Source organism: Ixodes scapularis, unplaced genomic scaffold (assembly GCF_016920785.2).
Source record: "Ixodes scapularis isolate PalLabHiFi unplaced genomic scaffold, ASM1692078v2 PGA_scaffold1__304_contigs__length_218370807, whole genome shotgun sequence".
NCBI classification, from domain to species: domain Eukaryota; kingdom Metazoa; phylum Arthropoda; class Arachnida; order Ixodida; family Ixodidae; genus Ixodes; species Ixodes scapularis.
This window is the reverse complement of record NW_024609846.1, coordinates 173,219,685-173,242,133: the sequence shown is the minus strand read 5'-3', so window position 1 is coordinate 173,242,133 and position 22,449 is coordinate 173,219,685. Positions and strand designations below refer to the sequence as shown.

The window sequence follows — 22,449 nt, the reverse complement described above, 5'->3', positions numbered from 1 at the left end:
AGTGAAAAATATCCCAATGTCATATTTGAGTGAAAAATAGTGCAATATCATATTTGACTGAGAAATAGCGGAATGTCATTTGAGTGAAAGACAGTGCAATGTCATATTTGAGAGAAAATAGCGCATTGTCACATTTGAGTGAAAATTAGCGCAATGCCAATTTGTGTGATAAATAACGCAATCTTTTATTCGTGCGAAAAATAGCGCAATGTCATATTAGATGCAAAAATAGCGCAGTCCTATTTGAGGGAAAGATAGCGCAATATCATATTTTAGTGAAAAATATCCCAATGTTATATTTGAGTGAAAAATAGTCCAATATCAAATTTGACTGTGAAATAGCGGAATGTCATTTGAGTGAAAGACAGTGCAATGTCATATTTGAGAGAAAATAGTGCATTGTCACATTTGAGTGAAAATTAGGGCAATGCCAATTTGTGTGATAAATAACGCAATCTTTCATTCGTGCGAAAAATAGCGCAATGTCATATTAGATGCAAAAATAGTGCAGTCCTATTTGAGGGAAAGATAGCGCAATATCATATTTTAGTGAAAAATATCCCAATGTCATATTTGAGTAAAAAATAGTGCAATATCAAATTTGACTGAGAAATAGCGGAATGTCATTTGAGTGAAAGACAGTGCAATGTCATATTTGAGAAAAAATAGCGCATTGTCACATTTGAGTGAAAATTAGCGCAATGCCAATTTGTGTGATAAATAACGCAATCTTTTATTCGTGCGAAAAATAGCGCAATGTCATATTAGGTGCAAAAATAGCGCAGTCCTATTTGAGGGAAAGATAGCGCAATGTCATATGTTAGTGAAAAATATCCCAATGTCATATTTGAGTGGAAAATAGTGCAATATCAAATTTGACTGAGAAATAGCGGAATGTCATTTGAGTGAAAGACAGTGCAATGTCATATTTGAGAGAAAATAGCGCATTGTCACATTTGAGTGAAAATTAGCGCAATGCCATATTTGTGTGATAAATAACGCAATCTTTTATTCGTGCGAAAAATAGCGCAATGCCATATTAGGTGCAAAAATAGCGCAGTCCTATTTGAGGGAAAGATAGCGCAATATCATATTTTAGTGAAAATATCCCAATGTCATATTTGAGTGAAAAATAGTGCAATATCAAATTTGACTGAGAAATAGCGGAATGTCATTTGAGTGAAAGACAGTGCAATGTCACATTTGAGAGAAAATAGCACATTGTCACATCTGAGTGAAAATTAGCGCAATGCCATATTTGTGTGATAAATAACGCAATCTTTTATTCGTGCTAAAAATAGCGCAATTTCATATTAGGTGCAAAAATAGCACAGTCCTATTTGAGGGAAAGATAGCCCAATATCATATTTTAGTGAAAAATATCCCAATGTCATATTTGAGTGAAAAATAGTGCAATATCAAATTTGACTGAGAAATAGCGGAATGTCATTTGAGTGAAAGACAGTGCAATGTCATATTTGAGAAAAAAGAGCGCATTGTCACATTTGAGTGAAAATTAGCGCAATGCCATATTTGTGTGATAAATAACGCAATCTTTTATTCGTGCGAAAAATAGCGCAATGTCATATTAGATGCAAAAATAGCGCAGTCCCATTTGAGGGAAATACAGCGCAATATCATATTTTAGTGAAAAATATCCCAATGTCATATTTGAGTGAAAACTGCTGCAATATCAAATTTGACTGAGAAATAGCAGAATGTCATTTGAGTGAAAGACAGTGCAATGTCATATTTGAGAAAAAATAGCGCATTGTCACATTTGAGTGAAAATTAGCGCAATGCCATATTTGTGTGATAAATAATGCAATCTTTTATTCGTGCGAAAAATAGCGCAATGTCATATTAGATGCAAAAATAGCGCAGTCCTATTTGAGGAAAAGATAGCGCAATATCATATTTTAGTGAAAAATATCCCAATGTCATATTTGAGTGAAAAATAGTGCAATATCAAATTTGACTGAGAAATAGCGGAATGTCCTTTGAGTGAAAGACAGTGCAATGTCATATTTTAGAGAAAATAGCGCATTGTCACATTTGAGTGAAAATTAGCGCAATGCCATATTTGTGTGATAAATAACACAATTTTTTATTCGTGCGAAAAATAGCGCAATGTCATATTAGATGCAAAAACAGCGCAGCCCTATTTGAGGGGAAGATAGCGCAATATCGTATTATAGTGAAAAATATCCCAATGTCATATTTGAGTGAAAAATAGTTCAATATCAAATTTGACTGAGAAATAGCGGAATGTCATTTGAGTGAAAGACAGTGCAATGTCATATTTGAGACAAAATAGCGCATTGTCACATTTGAGTGAAAATTAGCGCAATGCCATATTTGTGTGATAAATAACGCAATCTTTTATTCTTGCGAAAAATAGCGCAATGTCATATTAGATGCAAAAATAGCGCAGTCCTATTTGAGGGAAAGATAGCGCAATATCATATTTTAGTGAAAAATATCCCAATGTCATATTTGAGTGAAAAATAGTGCAATATCAAATTTGACTGAGAAATAGCGGAATGTCATTTGAGTGAAAGACAGTGCAGTGTCATATTTGAGAAAAAATAGCGCATTGTCACATTTGAGTGAAAATTAGCGCAATGCCAATTTGAGTGATAAATGACGCAATCTTTTATTCGTGCAAAAAATAGCGCAATGTCATATTAGATGCAAAAATACCGCAGTCCTATTTGAGGGAAAGATAGCGCAATATCATATTTTAGTGAAAAATATCCCAATGTCATATTTGAGTGAAAATAGTGCAATATCAAAGTTGACTGAGAAATAGCGGAATGTCGTTTGAGTGAAAGACAGTGCAATGTCATATTTGAGAGAAAATAGCGCATTGTCACATTTGAGTGAAAATTAGCGCAATGCCAATTTGTGTGATAAATAACGCAATCTTTTATTCGTGCGAAAAATAGCGCAATGTCATATTAGATGCAAAAATAGCGCAGTCCTCTTTGAAGGAAAGATAGCGCAATATCATATTTTAGTGAAAAATATCCCAATGTCATATTTGAATGAAAAATAGTGCAATATCAAATTTGACTGTGAAATAGCGGAATGTCATTTGAGTGAAAGACAGTGCAATGTCATATTTTAGAGAAAATAGCGCATTGTCACATTTGAGTGAAAATTAGCACAATGCCATATTTGTGTGATAAATAACGCAATCTTTTATTCGTGCGAAAAATAGCGCAATGTCATATTTGATGCAAAAATAGCGCAGTCCTATTTGAGGGAAGGATAGCGCAATATCATATTTTAGTGAAAAATATCCCAATATCATATTTGAGTGAAAAAAGTGCAATATCAAATTTGACTGAGAAATAGCGGAATGTCATTTGAGTGAAAGACAGTGCAATGTCATATTTGAGAGAAAATAGCGCATTGTCACATTTGAGTGAAAATTAGCGCAATGCCATATTTGTGTGATAAATAACGCAATCTTTTATTCGTGCGAAAAATAGCGCAATGTCATATTAGATGCAAAAATAGCGCAGTCCTATTTGAGGGAAAGATAGCGCAATATCATATTTTAGTGAAAAATATCCCAATGTCACATTTGAGTGAAAAATAGTGCAATATCAAATTTGACTGAGAAATAGCGGAATGTCATTTGAGTGAAAGACAGTGCAATGTCATATTTGAGAGAAAATAGCGCATTGTCACATTTGAGTGAAAATTAGCGCAATGCCATATTTGTGTGATAAATAACGCAATCTTTTATTCGTGCGAAAAATAGCGCAATGTCATATTAGATGCAAAAATAGCGCAGTCCTATTTGAGGGAAAAATAGCGCAATATCATATTTTAGTGAAAAATATCCCAATGTCATATTTGAGTGAACAATAGTGCAATATCAAATTTGACTGAGAAATAGCGGAATGTCGTTTGAGTGAAAGACAGTGCAATGTCATATTTGAGAGAAAATAGTGCATTGTGACATTTGAGTGAAAATTAGCGCAATGCCATATTTGTGTGATAAATAACGCAATCGTTTATTCGTGCGAAAAATAGCGCAATGTCATATTAGATGCAAAAATAGCGCAGTCCTATTTGAGTTAAAGATAGCGCAATATCATATTTTAGTGAAAATAATCCCAATGTCATATTTGAGTGAAAAATAGTGCAATATCAAATTTGACTGAGAAATAGCGGAATGTCATTTGAGTGAAAGACAGTGCAATGTCATATTTGAGAGAAAATAGCGCATTGTCACATTTGAGTGAAAATTAGCGCAATGCCATATTTGTGTGATAAATAACGCAATCTTTTATTCGTGCGAAAAATAGCGCAATGTCATATTAGATGCAAAAATAGCGCAGTCCTATTTGAGTGAAAGATAGCGCAATATGATATTTTAGTGATAATGTCCGAATGTTATATTTGAGTGAAAAATAGTGAAATATCAAATTTGACTGAGAAATAGCGGAATGTCATTTGAGTGAAAGACAGTGCAATGTCATATTTGAGAGAAAATAGCGCATTGTCACATTTGAGTGAAAATTAGCGCAATGCCATATTTGTGTGATAAATAACGCAATCTTTTATTCGTGCGAAAAATAGCGCAATGTCATATTAGATGCAAAAATACCGCAGTCCTATTTGAGGGAAAGATAGCGCAATATCATATTTTGGTGAAAAATATCCCAATGTCATATTTGAGTGAAAAATAGTGCAATATCAAATTTGACTGAGAAATAGCGGAATGTCATTTGAGTGAAAGACAGTGCAATGTCATATTTGAGATAAAATAGCGCATTGTCACATTTGAGTGAAAATTAGCGCAATGCCATATTTGTGTGATAAATAACGCAATCTTTTATTCGTGCGAAAAATAGCGCAATGTCATATTAGTTGCAAAAATAGCGCAGTCCTATTTGAGGGAAAGATAGCGCAATTTCATTCCCGCCCCAAAACACATAGACCTGTATGATTATGAAATATGTGGGTCTCGCAGAAATTGTGTGGGTGAATGGGTCCCCGAAGGGTTCGCAGTTTTCGTTAGCGCGCGATCAATACAGATTCAGTGGTTACAATGAGGAATCCTAACATTTGTTAACGAGATTAAGCAGAACCAAGACACAATGAAGGCCAACATCTCGGACATCAACTCAAGGCTCCTTGCAGTCGAATACAGCGCCTCTGTTGTAATACAGCTTCAAACATCAGTAATCGAGGCCAGAAATGTTGCCCTTAGTGCACAGGGCGAAAGCATTGCATTGCGAGCACGTCTTGACGAGGCGGAGGATCAGTCCCGTCGAGACAATATGATATTTTTTGGGGTCACCGACATCGTTTCAGAAACCTGGGCCCAGACGGAAGAAAGAACGTTGAGCGTCTTGCGAACGTCACTTGGCATGCCAGTCACGGGCGACACTGTGGTTCGGCGGGCTCATCGTCTTGGAAGATTTTATCAACAAAAATAACGACCTATAATTATAAAATTTTCGTCATTCAACCTCCGAGACCGTATTATTGTCAGCGAAGACTTTTCGCTGGCTTCACGTAATGCGAGAAAAAGACTGCTAGAATTTGGTAAAGCTTACGGAGGAACCTTTAAGCTTAGGTACAACAAGCTGCACATTAACAACCGGTGTTGCACTTTCAACTCCGCAACTGGGAAAATCTACGAGCTTGGCCGCGAACTGACTCGGCCCCGTCAAAATAGCCGTGTACACTCTCAGAAAAAAAGGAGCTAAATGAGCAAAAAAGGGTTCTTTTCGCTAAAAAAGAACCGATTTCGGGGAAGATCCCTTAGAAGCGTGCTTTCTCAACCAAAAGCACCCCTCGCAAAATAAAAAAAGAAATGCAGAGCTAGTTTCCAACCTGGAAAGAGCGAGAAGGGTGCTTGTTGCAGCCAGGAAAGAGATAAAGCGTTCTTTGGAAAAAGAAGGTCGCTCAAGTCTTCTACCGGATAGAGGGACACAATGACCAGGCTCGAAAGGCTTTGCACGCGAGAAATCGGGTGCGCCATTCTGTGGAAACAAAGCTTCCCGTGCGAGCTGTCAAGTCCTTGAGAGCTTAGAGAGGTGGAATGTCGTAGTTATTTACCAAGTCGCGTTTGGTTATTTACCAAACCGAGATAATCTTCGCCTCGGACCACAGATGAAACAGGCTTCGATGCCTTTGACTCCCGGGCCACCTGCTTCAGCGGTTTGAACACTGGCGTTCATTTGCAAGCGTAACTGCTCGCCGTGTTTTATTTAATAAGAAATGTTAGTATAAAGCTACTCTTTGGTACTCATTTGTATAAACCAAACGGGTCATTGAATTAAAGTTTATTTGAAGAAATCTGTACCTGCGGAAATCGATTGTGTACTTTATTTCCCCCCACCCAAAAAAAATGCATACTATTTTTCAAAGGCGCAAAACTTCGATGAATGAGCAACACACACACAAAAAAGTGCGTGTTGCGTTGAATGAGTGATACGGTGATTAAGGGGCGTCGTGTTTTTTTAGTAACAAGAGCCATTTTATAACTCGCTTTCGTGTTTAAACAATATACGCATAACTGCGCGTATGAATGAAAAATAAATAGAACAGATGAACGTTTTCTTTTTTTTTCTTTTTTTTAGTATAGAATGCAGTTGTCCTAGCTTGTGGTCATGAGTCAAGACACCACCCGTATTCCAATACGGCGCCTCTGATTGTTTCGCGGCACGCGTCAAGCCGCAATTTCAAGGATTCAATTTCGATTTCAAGGAGCAGTTATGTCTAGAAGGATATCCGGAAATAATCTCATAGGCATATTCTATAAGTGCGTTTTGAGTGAAGCAAAACTAAACTTCGATATGTTGTGCGTTCAAATTTATGTGCAATAACGCAGTGTAAAAAATGAGTGCTCCGTCCGCCGGTGAACCCCGCTCTCCACTTTGAGGTCGCCCACCAAAAGTTAGGAGAATGGGATGGCATGAGGAAAAAAAAACAACACAGAAATGTGGTCGTTGCTGTTCTCGTAGTTTTCGCGAGCAATATGGCATGGTAGGATGCAGAACAAAATGGCCTCGGACGAAATGGCCCTGGACGAAACGGCCCCGAACAAAATGTCCCAAGTGCAATCCCGGAGAGAATGGTCCCAAGTGATTTTTAGACACTCATCTTTTAATAAGGTGCTACTCTGAAGTTCTATTAAGTACATTCAATGCTCTTATAATGCAACTTTTGTAGAGACTATAAAAAAAAGAAGCTCAATATAGACGGGCAGGCACCTGTCTCGTGTGTTTTTCTTCGACTTTGTACCGTTTATTTTGCACTCTTTTTCATTATCCCGATCAACCAACTAGCCCAACAATCTATTTTACTACTTGATACAACTCTTTCCGATCTCCCGCTCGAAGCTTTAAATTGATGCGGTACAGTTACATTTTGTGAACTTAATGTTTTGCTTTAAAGGAGTTCCCTCGGTAGTTCAACAGAGCTACAAGAAGACGTTTTGAGTGAAGCCATACGTAGCGCACATTTATAACTTAGTTTCTTTGTATGTATTGCATTATGCGAATATTTATCTTTTTATATCTTGGGATTGTACCAATTAAAGCTAATAAAAATAAGGAGCAAGAAAAAATACGAAAAAATTTGTTTGAACCATTTTGTCCGAGTTTATTATTCGAACAATTATGTCCTGGGCCATTTTTCCGGTTTTCGGGCTGGTTTTGTGTTTTTGATTCCCATTTCTAGCGTAAAAAGGGTAAGCGCCGACTGCACGCCCAAGGATTTGCGTGACGTGGCGCTTAACTGAGCTAATATTTGTTTCAGAAATGGCAATTGACGGTTCGAGGGTCGCTCCGATTGGAATAAAAATTATTTGTCAACGACATCTATTCGCTCTGTCTGATTGCTTTATTATCACCTCTCTTTCCAGTTCCGAAATAGGCTCGATTATCATTCAATCTTCTTTTCCAGGCATCTATTTTGTTAAATTCCTATATAAAACACGTCACTGACTGGACACTGAATCATCGAATCTAGGTGCGTTGTTGTATTGCCGTCACAAAAGTAGCTCAGCCACCAAATAGGCCAACAATCTATTTTACTACTTGATACAACTCTTTCCGATCTCCCGCTCGAAGCTTTAAATTGATGCGGTACAGTTACATTTTGTGAACTTAATGTTTTGCTTTAAAGGAGTTCCCTCGGTAGTTCAACAGAGCTACAAGAAGACGTTTTGAGTGAAGCCATACGTAGCGCACATTTATAACTTAGTTTCTTTGTATGTATTGCATTATGCGAATATTTATCTTTTTATATCTTGGGATTGTACCAATTAAAGCTAATAAAAATAAGGAGCAAGAAAAAATACGAAAAAATTTGTTTGAACCATTTTGTCCGAGTTTATTATTCGAACAATTTTGTCCTGGGCCATTTTTCCGGTTTTCGGGCTCGTTTTGTGTTTTTGATTCCCATTTCTAGCGTAAAAAGGGTAAGCGCCGACTGCACGCCCAAGGATTTGCGTGACGTGGCGCTTAACTGAGCTAATATTTGTTTCAGAAATGGCAAGTGACGGTTCGAGGGTCGCTCCGATTGGAATAATAATTATTTGTCAACGACATCTATTCGCTCTGTCTAATTGCTTTATTATCACCTCTCTTTCCAGTTCCGAAATAGGCTCGATTATCATTCAATCTTCTTTTCCAGGCATCTATTTTGTTAAATTCCTATATAAAACACGTCACTGACTGGACACTGAATCATCGAATCTAGGTGCGTTGTTGTATTGCCGTCACAAAAGTAGCTCAGCCACCAAATAGGCCAACACGCGTTGCTCAACAGAATTTGTTGCTTGTTTCCGTTGACGGAAGGTGTCACACCGAATCGAGAATTTCGCTCTTGTTTAATTTGTGTTTCTTTTGGGCAAGAGAGTGAACTGCCAAAAATTTTACCGGCGGTTGACGGACGTGCTTGGTGATGTGATCGCCGTGTTTCCTGGCAGACAGGGACGGAAAAGCGATGATATGTGCATATTATCTTCGCCAGCGAACCATGGTTCGGACGGGTGTATCTCGAAACAACCCATCCTTATTTGAACCCTTCTCGTTTGAACCCATTCGCAAAACGCCCTTCTCGTTTTAACCTTTCGCGTTTCGACCCTTTCTTGTTTATACCCGTCTCATTTGAACCCATTCTCATTTGAACCCTTCTCGTCTGAACCCATTCGCAAAACACCCTTCGCGTTTTAACCTTTCGCGTTTCGACCCTTTCTCATTTAAACCCGTTGTCATTTGAACACCGTAGTGAGATATAGAAAGAAGGAAAAACAGCTGAGGATGAAGGTTGAAGATGAAGCGAAGCGGCACCATCTCTTGCATAGCACATGAAACAATTTTCCTTATGCCTGCGTGCCACCCCGAGTCTGTTGACGTAGCTACGTGGTCACATGGTGACGTGGTTTCAAAAGTGCTAGCGCAGATTCGGTACTTCATTTCTCTTCTGTCGCTGTATGTCGTTAAGATGTCGTCGTTTGGAGCGGATAATTCACTGTGTTAGTCGTGTGTTGCTGCTTGTAATGGCCAATTCGGATGGTCATTTTCCCTGAAAAAAAGTTTTCCCATATCTTCGCCAAGGGCGTTCGCGTGGTCAAAGGCTGGCGGGTGCAAGCTTTTCGGGTTGCGCTTCTCAGGCGTGTACCGGCAATTTACCAGCAGAAGTTTTCCCGAGCTCCAAGAGGTCGGGCAGCTTGTCTGCCAGACTGTATCCGGTATCGTGACATCCGGATCGGGACAGGGAACCAAACGAAACAATGCTCGCTGAGGCGGCAAATAGCGGGTTCGAGTGGCAAACGAAGCCATCGAGACAGGCACCCTTTTGTGCTCCGAGACAAGATAGCAAAAACAAGGAAGAGAAAGATAATTTATGTTTCAAAGAAAGTCAACATTTTTGGAAGAATTTATCCAGCCTGAGCAAGGTATGTTTGCTCTGAGACACGGGCTGCATCATACATCACTTTATTTTACAACTCTGTAATAACAAGGTATTACACCGCTGAAAAAAAAAAGTATGCATAGCGATGCACTTTGAAACTTGAACACGCATTGCAATTTCAAGGAGGGTGGTTGCAATGAGAAGACTGAGGATTCCAAAAAAGGTACTAGAGAGTTTTAGTAGATCGTTCCGATACCCCCGTTAGCCCCGATAACGATACTATGCATGCGCAAGGGAGGCGGTGGCGGAGTATCGGGTATCGTTATCAGAGTCATGGGAACGATCTACAAAAACTCTCTACTAACAGTAAACAAAATATGGAAAGCGACGCTGGCAAGCCTCCGTGGCAACAGTTAATCGAAAAACAAACGAAGTTTATTGAAATTCGACGCGCGTGCGGGAAGCACCACACTGATTTATACATCTGCCCTTTCATTGATTTTATATTTTAATATTCTGTCAGCTGTACGGACTGTGGTAATGCCAATATTTTGAAAAGTTTTGTGAAGCCGCTTCTGTTTACACACATCTCAAAGAGTCGTAATTTATGTTGTTGGCGTATGCAGCGTGCTCATGGTACCATAGAATGAACGAAGAAGAAGTTAACAGAGCTCACTCGCGACCCAGTCAAATCAAAACGGCAGTTCATTGTGCTTTGCATTCGGGTGGAGACGTGATGCGCCGCTGGCGCGTTTTTGGTCGCCGGAGCCACATGCAAGGGCTTGAAGGCAATTAATTACCCCAATTCGCCATAAATACCACAGAAAGATTGCGAGATCACGATGTTGGATTAATTTGGGTTCGAAATGAGAGAGGTTAAAATGAGAAAAGTATTTCTGACAATGGTCAAAACCAGAAAGTATGTTTTGAGAAAATTTGAAATGAGAAAGGTTAAAACGAGAAAAGTCGTTTTGAGAAGGGTCAAAACCCGAAAGTTTGTTTTGAGAACGGTTTGAATGAGAAAGGGAGAAACGCGAAAGTTGTTTTGCGCTGGGTTGAAATGAGAAGGTAAAAACGAGAAGGTAGAAATGCGAACGGGTTCAAATGAGAACCACCCGGTTCGGACATCTCAACGGCACCCCAGAAGATAAGCCATAATGTGTTCAAAAGCGACGTTTCGGGGGCTAATCTGCTCACCACTAGGCTGACAGTTCGGTGGAATCGTCATGCTCGTTCGACCAGTGAACCTTCTGTCTTGCACTACGTGATCACAACCGCAGAGAGAGGTGTGAGGTGATAAAAACCAGGCGACTAATTGGTTCGGCAAGGACGTAGCTCCCACCACGCTGTCAGCTTAGCGGTGAACAGGGATGGGTCGCTGAAGGTCACTAGAGCCAACAGGATCTAGCTTCGTAGCTCGAGGGAGTGCAAGCGCTCGCTCGTCCGAGTGGCGGATCGGAACAATGTTTGACCTCCTCTCCCTTTGGGTTTGAAGCTCTAGAAGGAAGTACCTTCCTTCCTTTCCTTTTAGTCATCACTTGCAACATGTCAGCGGACGTGAGCACATGGGCGATTGGAGACGTCTGCAGGTGGCTTTTTGAAAACGAACTGCAATGTACCTGTTCATCATTTCAAGGTAAAACTTCTTCTTAAAGGGCAACTCCGGCCAAAACTCAAAATGAATTAAATTACTGGTATCGCTTTAGTGACACAAAATACGACCCCAGCGAAAATTTCACGTCCGTGGGACGCCGCATTCTCAACTAATACCCATAATAAATATGCGACCCGCCGCGAGCCGCTGCTCCTTAGCGGGCGGCCAGCGGGTTGCCGATCGCTAAAGCAACATTGGGCCGTGATGTCAACATCGTTCTCTTTTTTTTCTCCGTTCCGGACGGGCGCACGGCGCAGCCGTCGCGCGCGCTTCTTTGTGCCGCAACCACCACTACTTCGGCTTGTGATTGCGTGTTTAGCCGTTGCTTCTACCTGTAGCCCGCGTAGCTTCGGTATAGCCTTTTGTTTATTTGCTTGTGAGGACTCCTAGACTCGTTTTAGCGAGGAACTCGGTGCGCCCAAGACTGCCCAGCTGTTCCTCGAAAGATGCCGAGTACAACTTAAAGCGCTGTAGGCTGCTCAAACAACCCGCTGCGCAACCCGGGGGTGCTTTTTCACAAGTTTCCAACGGATCGGAAATTGGAGAAAATGTAGGTGAACGCTGTTCGACGAATGGATTTAGGAAAACCTTGGACGCCGACCCCCAGATCGAAGCTCTGCTCCGATCATTTTTCGCCGGAGAGTTACGAACGAAACCTACGGGTGTTGGTTGCTTGTGGCTTGTCAGCGAAGGGCTCGAGGCTTAAAAAGGATGCCGTGCCGTCGCTCTTTGTCCATCGTACATGTACAGAAAAGGTAAACATGATAAAAGTATCCTTATCAATAAATAAAACAGTCATTGTCAAGTGCAGTGTTGAAGATTGAGCATTCACGCTCCATGGAATGTCTGTTGAATGGGGAATAATGGACATGTAGAGTACAACCACTAACTAGCTCCAAACACTGAAGTTTGTAATGAAAAGGAAAACAATGTTCTGCTTTGCGTCACTGCTTGTTTACTACGCAATCTCGTGCGTAGTATTCAGGTCCGTAACGACTACTAGCGAACAGCCTGCCCGTGAAGCTCATGCGATATAAACATTCGCCTCCCAATCGTTCGAACCCGTTACGCAGCAGTATTAATTAACATAGGCTTGTGAATACCACAGGGGACTTTAAAGAAATCGCGAAAGTTCGGATTTGTAAGTTACAACTCTCTGATTTACCCGAGTTAGACTGGAGGTAAATATAATATTTAAAAATGCAAAAAAAAACACTTGCCTTAGTCAAAAGTTACGAAGGAGAACTTAAAATCCTATGTATTCCAATAAAAAAAAATTGTTGTGGGTGGGGGTCGGAATGCGGAAGGGAAAGAAAGTGTTTTCACCTTGCTAACGTTCTCTGTTTTTCTTTATCACCCGCAAAAACTTTTGCTAGCCTTAAGAAGAAAATGACTGCCCAAAGAACTTTTCTTTTTTAGTGCGGCAAGTTGTTTTTTTTTTTTTTTTTATTTGTACAAAGATTTACTACCTGGACGAACTTATGTGATGAATTGGTGTCGTAGCTTACAAATTCGGCTTTTACGCGCCTGAGGAAAAAATAACGAAAAAACAGACGTCTACAGCTTAGCACACGTCTGTTCGGGCGTCGCGGCCCGCGCCGGAGAGCCTCAAACCTTTGTGTCTTGGACTGACCCGCAGCGCGAAAGCGAGAGGGCCCCCAGTACTGTACGTCCCTGGCAGCGCGGCGTAGAGCAGCGCCGGTCCATCCACGGAGCCCCGATGACAATTTAAGCCTAGCGACAAGTGCGGGAGACCGCACGCACGCCGACAGCTGCCGAGTACGGCACCGAACGAGTTCACTCGTATTCCAGTCGCTAGCTTTTGGGTATACAAGCAACGAGTACGGCACGGCATAGCGCACGCGCAGCGGCGGCCGCCGTGTACGGCACGGAACGAGTTGACGGGTTTTCCAGTCGCTAGCTTTTGAATATACGCACTAACTCTAGCTACATATGCTCGATAACTACCACGTATACAGAATTAAAACAAAATCAACTTACCTTCTATCTTTAGACGGCTAGCGCAACAGAGGTAGGTGCCGCTTGGACTGCGTACTCGTTGAACGAGAACGATCTTGACGTCACGTTCACATAGCGGCTGATTTCCAGTGTTGCCGAAAACTCGAGCGGCTAGTTTCGGTTTTGTCGGCCGCGCCCCAAACAAAACTTTGAGACGTCGATATTTTTAAAACTACGCACAATAACGAGAAAAAAATTACACCTTGCAATTCAGAGGCGCTAACTGCACTAAAAACAGCCATAATCCCTAAATCGAAAGTATGGACCGGAGTTGCCCTTTAAAGGGCAACTCCGCTTCATTTTTGATATTGAGAAAACTATGTAGCCCTCTTCAGCATCATATAGGAAGACCACATGCCAAGTTTCGCGATGTAGTTCCGTCTAAATATTTATTAATCTGGCCAGCAAACTTTCAAACGAGCCAAGTCGCCGAAATCTGCTAACTCTAGCGCGCGACGTGAAGAGCAATCAACAGCGCTGTCAATACCACGGATCTGGCGCAGCCAACAGTGAGTCCCCTACGTCAGAGGCATGCGTATGTCAGTTCTATGTTTTGGTTGTTTTTACTTCTCCGGGCGAAATTGAACGAAGACGTCGTGAGTGGAAGTGGCTCCTCCCGGCGTTGCGTGTTGGCTCTGTCCACATGATCACCGTAAAACGCATGCGCCAAGTTGGGAGCAGACGCACTCGTTTCCTCGTTTCGCCTCTGCTGCAGTAGGAGCAGTAGGAGGACGGCGTTTTGTGGTTTTGTTACGGTTCGAGCGCGGGCAGCATCCCCGAAGCCTAGCTGCGATGCCTCGCAGAAGGGCCATAGGCTCACGATGTTGTGTTGCTGCCTGCTTGAACTATCAGTCGACCAGCCCGGGAGTTGTTTTTCACAAGTTCCCTCGCGACAGTGCGCGTCTCATTGTTTGGACAGACATCGTGCGCCGTTGGAACTCCGAGAAGCCGTGGTCTTGGCGACCACAGCTTCTCGGAGTTCAGCAGGACATTGATCTGTTCTGACCACTTTTTGCCCGAATGCTACCAGCGAGATCTGCGCTTGTTCTGCGACGCTGGGTTTTCAACCAAGTACGCGCGTCTGGATCAAAACGCCGTGCCGTCGATCCTCGATCCTGGATCCTCGCCTTCCGTAACAGCCGACGGACTGACGCCGGACGCCGTGTCGTCGTACCTCGTTCCTCGATCCTCGCCTCCCCAAACAGCAGACGAATCATGCGTGAAGCGTCGTCGGACCGGGGTACGTATATTCCTCGCTCACGTCGCGCTGGCCGATGCTTTTGTCTCTGTTCGTGCGGGCGAGCACGTGCGATCGCGAGCCTGTTGAGGCGACATTCACGAGCACGTCGCACGTGAACGCACGCGAACGTTTTGTGCTATATATCAGTAGAAGTGAGTGCGCGTGTCCGCGCGCGGGCTGGCGTGCTCTTGCAAACGCTCAAACGGCTGTACGAACTTTACCCAGGACTGAACCGAACCTGAAATTGGGAACCGTAACTCTGAACACCGCCGTTGTGTACTATAATATTAATATATTGTCACGGGTGGTGACCAAAAAAAACAGGAAATAAACAGAAATAAATAAACGTTTAATGTGGCGAACTTGTGCCAAAATAAACGAGTACAAAAGATAATAATAGAGCGTCGCGGGCGTCGAAGTCGGCGTAGCAGCAGAGTCGAACGCTGGTGCGAAACTGACTCGACAAGGTCGCGGGCGGCCTCTTTTCTAGAGTGCGTCGCTATCTCGAAGATTCGGCGAAAGCAGCTCGAGCGTCGCGTGATCGGGCGAGAATGAACACGCACTTTCTAGAAAACAAAAGCAGGAATAAATGATAGAAGTTACATGTGGTACATGAATAAACGAGAACTTTCTGGAGGTCCGTGACCGAGCGTTGCTTTCTCAGCCCTGGGCGCGGCATTATCCCCCCCTTTAAAAGTGCATCGTCCCGATGCAGCACAAAAACGGAAAACAAAAAAAACAAAAGGACAGCAGAATTGCTAGCCGGAGTTCACAGTCCACAGTTCACTCGTCGACGAGAGTGGAGAGTCCTATCGTTCGTAATACGGCTTCAGCCGGACGACATGCACCACCTCGGGTCGCGGCTGACGTCTTGCAGATGGGCGCGTTCCGTCGGGTAGAACTTCGTAGTTCGGATCGCCGAGGCGTCGGATGATCTTGTAGGGCCCAAAGTAGCGCTTCAGGAGTTTTTCGCTGAGACCGCGACGACGAATCGGCGTCCACACCCAAACTCTGTCTCCGGGCTGGAAGTGGACGTCGCGGCGACGAAGATTATACCGGCGAGCGTCGACATGTTGCTGGTCTTGAATTCGTAGTCTGACTAGCTGGCGGACCTCTTCTGCCCGTTGAGCAACCACCTGGGCGTCATCGCTCCCGTCGTTGACTGAAGCCCGCTCCCCATCGCCACGACGTTCAGCCTCCCCAGCGCCACGATCTCGCCGAGAGAGCCTGTCTCCCCTGCGTCGTCGGGAAAACTGAGTGCGGCAACGCTGGAGGTGACGTTGCCGAAAACGACGGAAGCAAACAGCCTCCAAGAACGCCGGAGCGCTCCCACTCTCTCGACGCCCCGCATTGCACCGACGCGCCTGCAACGGTGTCCAACAACCTAAACGTTGTTATTGATGGCCAAAACGCATCGGCACTCGTTGACACCGGGGCAGACTACTCAGTATTGAGTGGGAGGCTCTCTCGCCACCTTCGAAAAGTCACGACGCCGTGGGATGGACCGCAGATACGAACCGCCGGAGGACACCTCATCACGCCTGTCGGAAGGTGCACCGCTCGCGTCGAAATTCACGGCGAGACGTGTCCTGTGAAATTCGTCATTCTACAAGACTGTTCCAGAGACGTCATTCTCGGCATGGACTTTTTGTGGGAATACGGCGGAGAGACGACACTGGGGAGGGCGAACGTCGGAGGTACTCCTCGATGTCGCGAGGGCGTTCGCCGTTCCTCGGGCGTGGGTCGTTCGGGTGGAACCCACGCAGGCCCATTTGCCGGTAGGGACAACGACGGTAGATATGGTCGGCCTCCCCGCAGTGGTAGCAGATGGGTCGTCGATCCGCTGTCCTCCACACGTCGGTTTTCCTTGGCGCCTGCTGTTCTCGGCGGTCGTACTGACGTACTTCGTCGTTGCGTCGGGGGTACGCCTGCGTTGATGGGTCTCGTCGTGGCGCCACCGGGTAGTGTTGAGCAGTTGGCGACGGTCCTCGGGCCACTGCGGCGTAGGTCAGCGCCGGCTCATCGGCTGCGGCCACGCTGGCAGGAGTCTCCGGTTGAATTGCGCGCTGAACTTCTTCGCGCACCACTTCGGCTATCGACAGCGAAGCCGGCTGGTTGGCAGCAGGCAGCAGCTTCCTGAGTTCTTCCCGGACGACGTCCCGGATGATGTCGCGGATGTCCGGGATGCTGCAGCTGGACGGCGAGAGGGCAGCGAAGCCGGGAAGTCTCTGGTAGTGTGAGGCCCGTGCGTGAAGGGCACGTTCGATGTTGGTGGCCTCAGTAATGAAACCCTGGACAGTCGTAGGCGGGCTCCGCACGAGGCCCCCGAAGATATTTTCTTTGACGCCGCGCATTAGGACCCGCAACGTTTTCTCTTCGGGAGCGTTTGGGTCGGCGCGGTTCATGAGGCGGAGAACGTCTTCGACGAAGCTTGTGACGCTCTCGTTTGGCCCTTGGTGTCTTGCTTGGAGGAGTTCTTCGGCACGCTGTCGTCGCTGCTGGTTGGCAAAGGTGCGTCGCAGCTCGGCCTGGAACTCTTCCCACGTAGAAATCGACGCTTCGTGGTTCTCGAACCAGGTGCGCGCCGTGCCTTCCAGAGCGAAGTAGACGTTCTGAAGGCACTGCTCTGGTGTCCACTGGTTATGGCGAGCCACTCGTTCGTAATGCTGTAGCCAATCCTCCACATCCTCATGGGCCTCACCATGGAACGGCGTCGAGTTGCGTGGGGCGACGGGCAGGTATACGACGCTGGCGGTGGACGGGTTCTGGGACGACTGGCTGTCCATATTTGGCCTCGTTGGCTGCTTAGTCTTGGGCGGTAGAGGTCCGAATTCCGGGTGTAGACCTTGGGTGGGACGACTGAACCGGATCTCGGAAGTGCTTTCGTCGGTTCTTCGTGGGCTAGGCGTCGGACTTGCACTGCGGGCCCTCGGAGGGGTACGCGGCAGGGGCATGCGGTACCCCGCACCTCCACCAAAATGTCACGGGTGGTGACCAAAAAAAACAGGAAATAAACAGAAATAAATAAACGTTTAATGTGGCGAACTTGTGCCAAAATAAACGAGTACAAAAGATAATAATAGAGCGTCGCGGGCGTCGAAGTCGGCGTAGCAGCAGAGTCGAACGCTGGTGCGAAACTGACTCGACAAGGTCGCGGGCGGCCTCTTTTCTAGAGTGCGTCGCTATCTCGAAGATTCGGCGAAAGCAGCTCGAGCGTCGCGTGATCGGGCGAGAATGAACACGCACTTTCTAGAAAACAAAAGCAGGAATAAATGATAGAAGTTACATGCGGTACATGAATAAACGAGAACTTTCTGGAGGTCCGTGACCGAGCGTTGCTTTCTCAGCCCTGGGCGCGGCAATATTTCAATAATCTATGCTGTTACCAGTAGAAAGTACATTTAAGAGCAAACAAGTTGTTTTGAAAACCAGTAATCTGAACAATATATCCGATCATTATTGCAAGTTAGACTAGAAAACTGTTCGTTTGTTTGGCGACCAAGATACTCTAATATAGGCATCCAATTGGTATTTATGTTGACACTTGTTGCACATCGTCATTTTAGCACAGGGCAATTCTTTCCACCTCCACTCTCTACTCTTCCTCCCCACTAACATTCTGGCTGACTCCCAGACGGCCTGCCGGCACTTCCTTCTCACCACCTTGTGGTGAGAAGGAAGTGTCCCTACTCGACTCCTTCCTATACTCCACCTCCCACACTTTCCCGTTAGTCTGGGTGCCTGGGCTGTGTGTTTGGGCACGCAGCCGTCCCTGAACACACAGCCGTCCCTGGTAATGAGTGTGCTTGTGTACTCGCCCGAGAACTCTCACACCGGGAATATGGGGAAGATATGGGGTTGCCACCATCCGACCAACTGAACAACATTATTCTCCTCAGCCTTCTCTTACTCGCAGACAGGGCGTTCTATGACATCAACTCTTTTCCCACACTTCTCCACATGGTCTGGTAATGCCAGGACATTCCCTCTGTCTCGCCTCTTCCCAACCCCTCCCCCACCTCCTGGGAGGAGCGGCAGACCGATGACGCGGCCACTGGCCAGCAATAGCAGGTGGACCGTGCCAAATTGGTGGCCGCCATTTTTGAGGCCCCGGACTTTGGGCTTCACCTGGGGGTGCTGGAACCCATCCCTACGATAATGTTTATTCATTCATTATTTTATAACTTTCGCGTGGCCCTTACACTTAAACTAGGCTATAGGGTGTGTTATGAACAAATCAAAGACAATAAATATTGACCGATTGGTTTCACAGAGCGGTGACCACTGTAGCAGCAGCAGCAGCACAGTGTCGAAGAGCAGTAGCTTGCCAGTGGTCACTACATGGGATGACGACTTCGAAGCACCAACATATGAGTCATCGCTGGATGCGCCAGTGGCTCGAGAAGAACCTGTTGGTCAGAACCAAGCCAGAACAGCGTGCCTTAGCCAAGTACGTATTTTTGTTTTCATTGGTACAAATTAGCCATATCTTATGCATGAGCATGGAGATAACATTGTTATGAGTAACGAAACATGTTTACTAATACTGAACGTGCAGGTCCTTGGCCCGCAACGAAAAAGTGAATCATCAACAGCGTCTCGCATTGTTTGATATAAGGTGGTGTCAAAAAACAAAATTTCACTTCCTTCGATTGCACTTCGGAGTGCAGGGGGGGGGGGGGGGGGGGGAAGCCGCGGGCTGCATCCACCATTTGCCCTATTCGTTACGTGGAGGCGCTTGTTTATGAGCGAAGTTTTGCGGTGTTGGTGAATCCCACAAAACCTAATCAGCATCTCTACCGACGGCAGAGCTCAAGAAGCACCATCGAAGACGCTCTTAGGCCTCACATACCTTTGTTCACTACGCTTTTCTGTCCATCAAGGTGGCCCCGCAGCACCGACTGGGGCCATCTTGGCCACTAGTGAGCCAATTCCTCAAGTAACAGATCCTCTAAGCTCCGAATAAATATCAATATGTATGAAAATTGAGTACCAGCCGACGCTCCTTTGCATTGCCGACTTCTTTGACTGGCGCAGCCAATCACAACGCAAAAAAAAAAAAAAAATTGCGCAAGTTGGAAAACATTGTTTCCGCCCGCAGGAAAGCAAAGGGCTAAGGCCCACAAACTAAGAATTCTACCGTGGGTTTGGGCAGAAGGTATATCATGTGAAACAGCCTATATGTACACAAACGCAACTCTGTTATGTCTCGGCGTGGTGGTGGCGCGTCGGGCGCACTTCCGGTATGGGCTGTGGGCGGAAGACCCCATGCGAGACGTGTATTCCTGCATTGAAAGGAACCACACAAAGCCTGCCTTCTAGTCAAAATGCCGCAACTGAGGATGTACCAAAAAAGTCGAGAGGGGTTTGAAGGTTTGTTTTCACGTGCTCGGTTCGTCCGAGAACATGGATATGTGTCGTGAAAAGGGAAAACCAGACGCCGTCGGACCATGATTGCTTGAACGGGAAGCGCTTTGGGTTGAAATCACGGATACTCGTAGTCATCAGCTTTATTTGTTTTGTTCCAACATAACGCCGGAGAACCGTCAAGTTGTGCGGACCACCACTACGCGAAGTTTTGCGGTGTAACGAGCCTCGCTAATTTCGCTGATTCCGCTCAAGTAGTCGGAGATTGCCAGGGCAACAATTCGAACGCGAAAAAGGGCAGGGGAACTCACACCGACGCTTGAAACGTTTGAAAGAGCAGACGACAGTTCGAACGATCAGGCAGCCGTTTGAACTTGAAGACGCACTGAACATGGTCCGCACAACTTGACGGTTTTCTGGCGTTCATGTTGGAACAAAGCAAATAAATCTGATGACCACAAGCATCCGCAAATTCAACCCAAAGTGCCTACCGCCCAAGCAATCGTTGTCCGACGGCGTCTGCTTTTCCCTTTTCACAGCACATATCCAGATTCTCGGGCGAACCGAGCACGTGAAAACTGACCTTCAAACCTTTCTCAACACTTTTGGTACACACTAAAAATTTCAACACCCATGTTCGTGTTAAAAGGGTGTTTTTCCGGGCTCACACCCTTCCTACACCATTTTTACATGATTTTTGAATATCCAAGGGTGTACAGAAAGGCCTACACCCTTCGTACATCCTTTTTACACCCTACGGCTACCGAAATCATGTTAAGGGGGTGTTGCGGTGGTACACCCATGATTTCCGAGTCGTCGAACTCGGAAACCGCCGAATTGCAGACATACGCGCCGACAGCAGAAGTCAAGAAGCAGCCTGCTCAATTTAGAGGATTTCGTGAAGTTCAAGTAAGCACAATGGGCAGCTGACATCCAAGCCAAGCCAACGCTCAAGTTGTTTTCAAGCCAGATGAATGCCGGCGTTGTGTACAAGCTCCTTGGTTGTTTACGTGCAAGCGACCACGAAATAGCATCGGTTACTCACGCACTTCTGCTCAGAATGGTGAGACCACATCGGTTCTAATATGATACATTCCGTCTCATCCTGAGTTGTACTAAAGCGAAGGCTAGACGTGCGAGACGGTTCGGGCTCACAGCTTTACTGTGAGCCTGTACCGTAAAGGTCGGTTCCGACACTTGCGTTTGAGTGTGTTTGTCTGCGTTGCGTTTAGAACCGAAAACGAGTCACCGGCACATCTGTGCTTCGTATGAAGCGCGGATTTTAATTCAAAGAATCATCTTGGCACGCGATATAAGCAGCAGGGATGTCCTGGTTTCTCGCAGCCGCAACGCGGTCAAACGCAACTGTTTGAACCAGGCTTTACGTGGTTGTCCTGTGCTTGTCCCTCGCGCTTTATTTTTTCGATTTTAAGTATTCATTTTCAACTCGCTCGCTTTTACCAGTACTAGTAGATACTCAAGCTGCACGAGGGTTCGTGCAGTGCGACCATCTAGCGATGCTATGAGCTTGTGCTCGAGCCTTGGCTTTAATGCATCTTAGTGGGGAAGGCAATCATCGGGGATATATGACACACGATGATGCCAAGTCTGTTCACGGCGGACTCTCGTGCTGTTGTGATTGGAGGAGAAGGGGCGTGTAAAAAATTGGCAAATGGAACATGGTTAGCGGCAGCGCAAATATATGTTGGAAAAAGTTCAGAATATTGAAGTGCAGCAGCCTGAAACTTTGGAGTTAAGCAATTAGAGAATCATTTGAAGACATCTTTAGAGGTTCAGCCTTCTCTCCCCCCACACCAATATCGAAGGCTGCTAGGATATTGGTTCAGGCTAAGCCCTCTGTCTTTCAGTCAGCGAACTCGAGCCGTTCCACCTGACCTTGTTATTCCATAACAGGTATGTTAGAAAATGGAATGCAGATTTTCTTTACACGGCCAAAACATAAAGTGTTATCAAATAATACCTGCCATATTCATATTCTACATTTACAGACCGGGGCTGCCCCGCCTCTGGAGGGTGAAGATGCGAGCAGCCTCTCCCACCAACAGTGGCTGTGTGCTGAGAGCGAAAGCTGGTGCCTGACGAAGGCCAGATTGATCTTCGAATGGATGTGACTGCCTGCAAATGGCTACATGCGTTGATATTGGTGGGCATATCGACTGCACAGAATGCTTATCCCTACCTGATGGATGCTAGGAGGGTATGCATTCCATTATTTTTTACTGATGTCTACGACAATTGCTAAATTGCGCTTCCCCGC

General features: G+C 45.2%; 1 pseudogene; it reads left to right on the top strand.

Annotated features, from left to right (window-relative positions):
• Nucleotides 1-14,090: 14,090 nt before the first annotated feature.
• The window catches only part of LOC120849282, a 26,714-nt pseudogene continuing 18,355 nt past the window's right edge, over nucleotides 14,091-22,449 (top strand).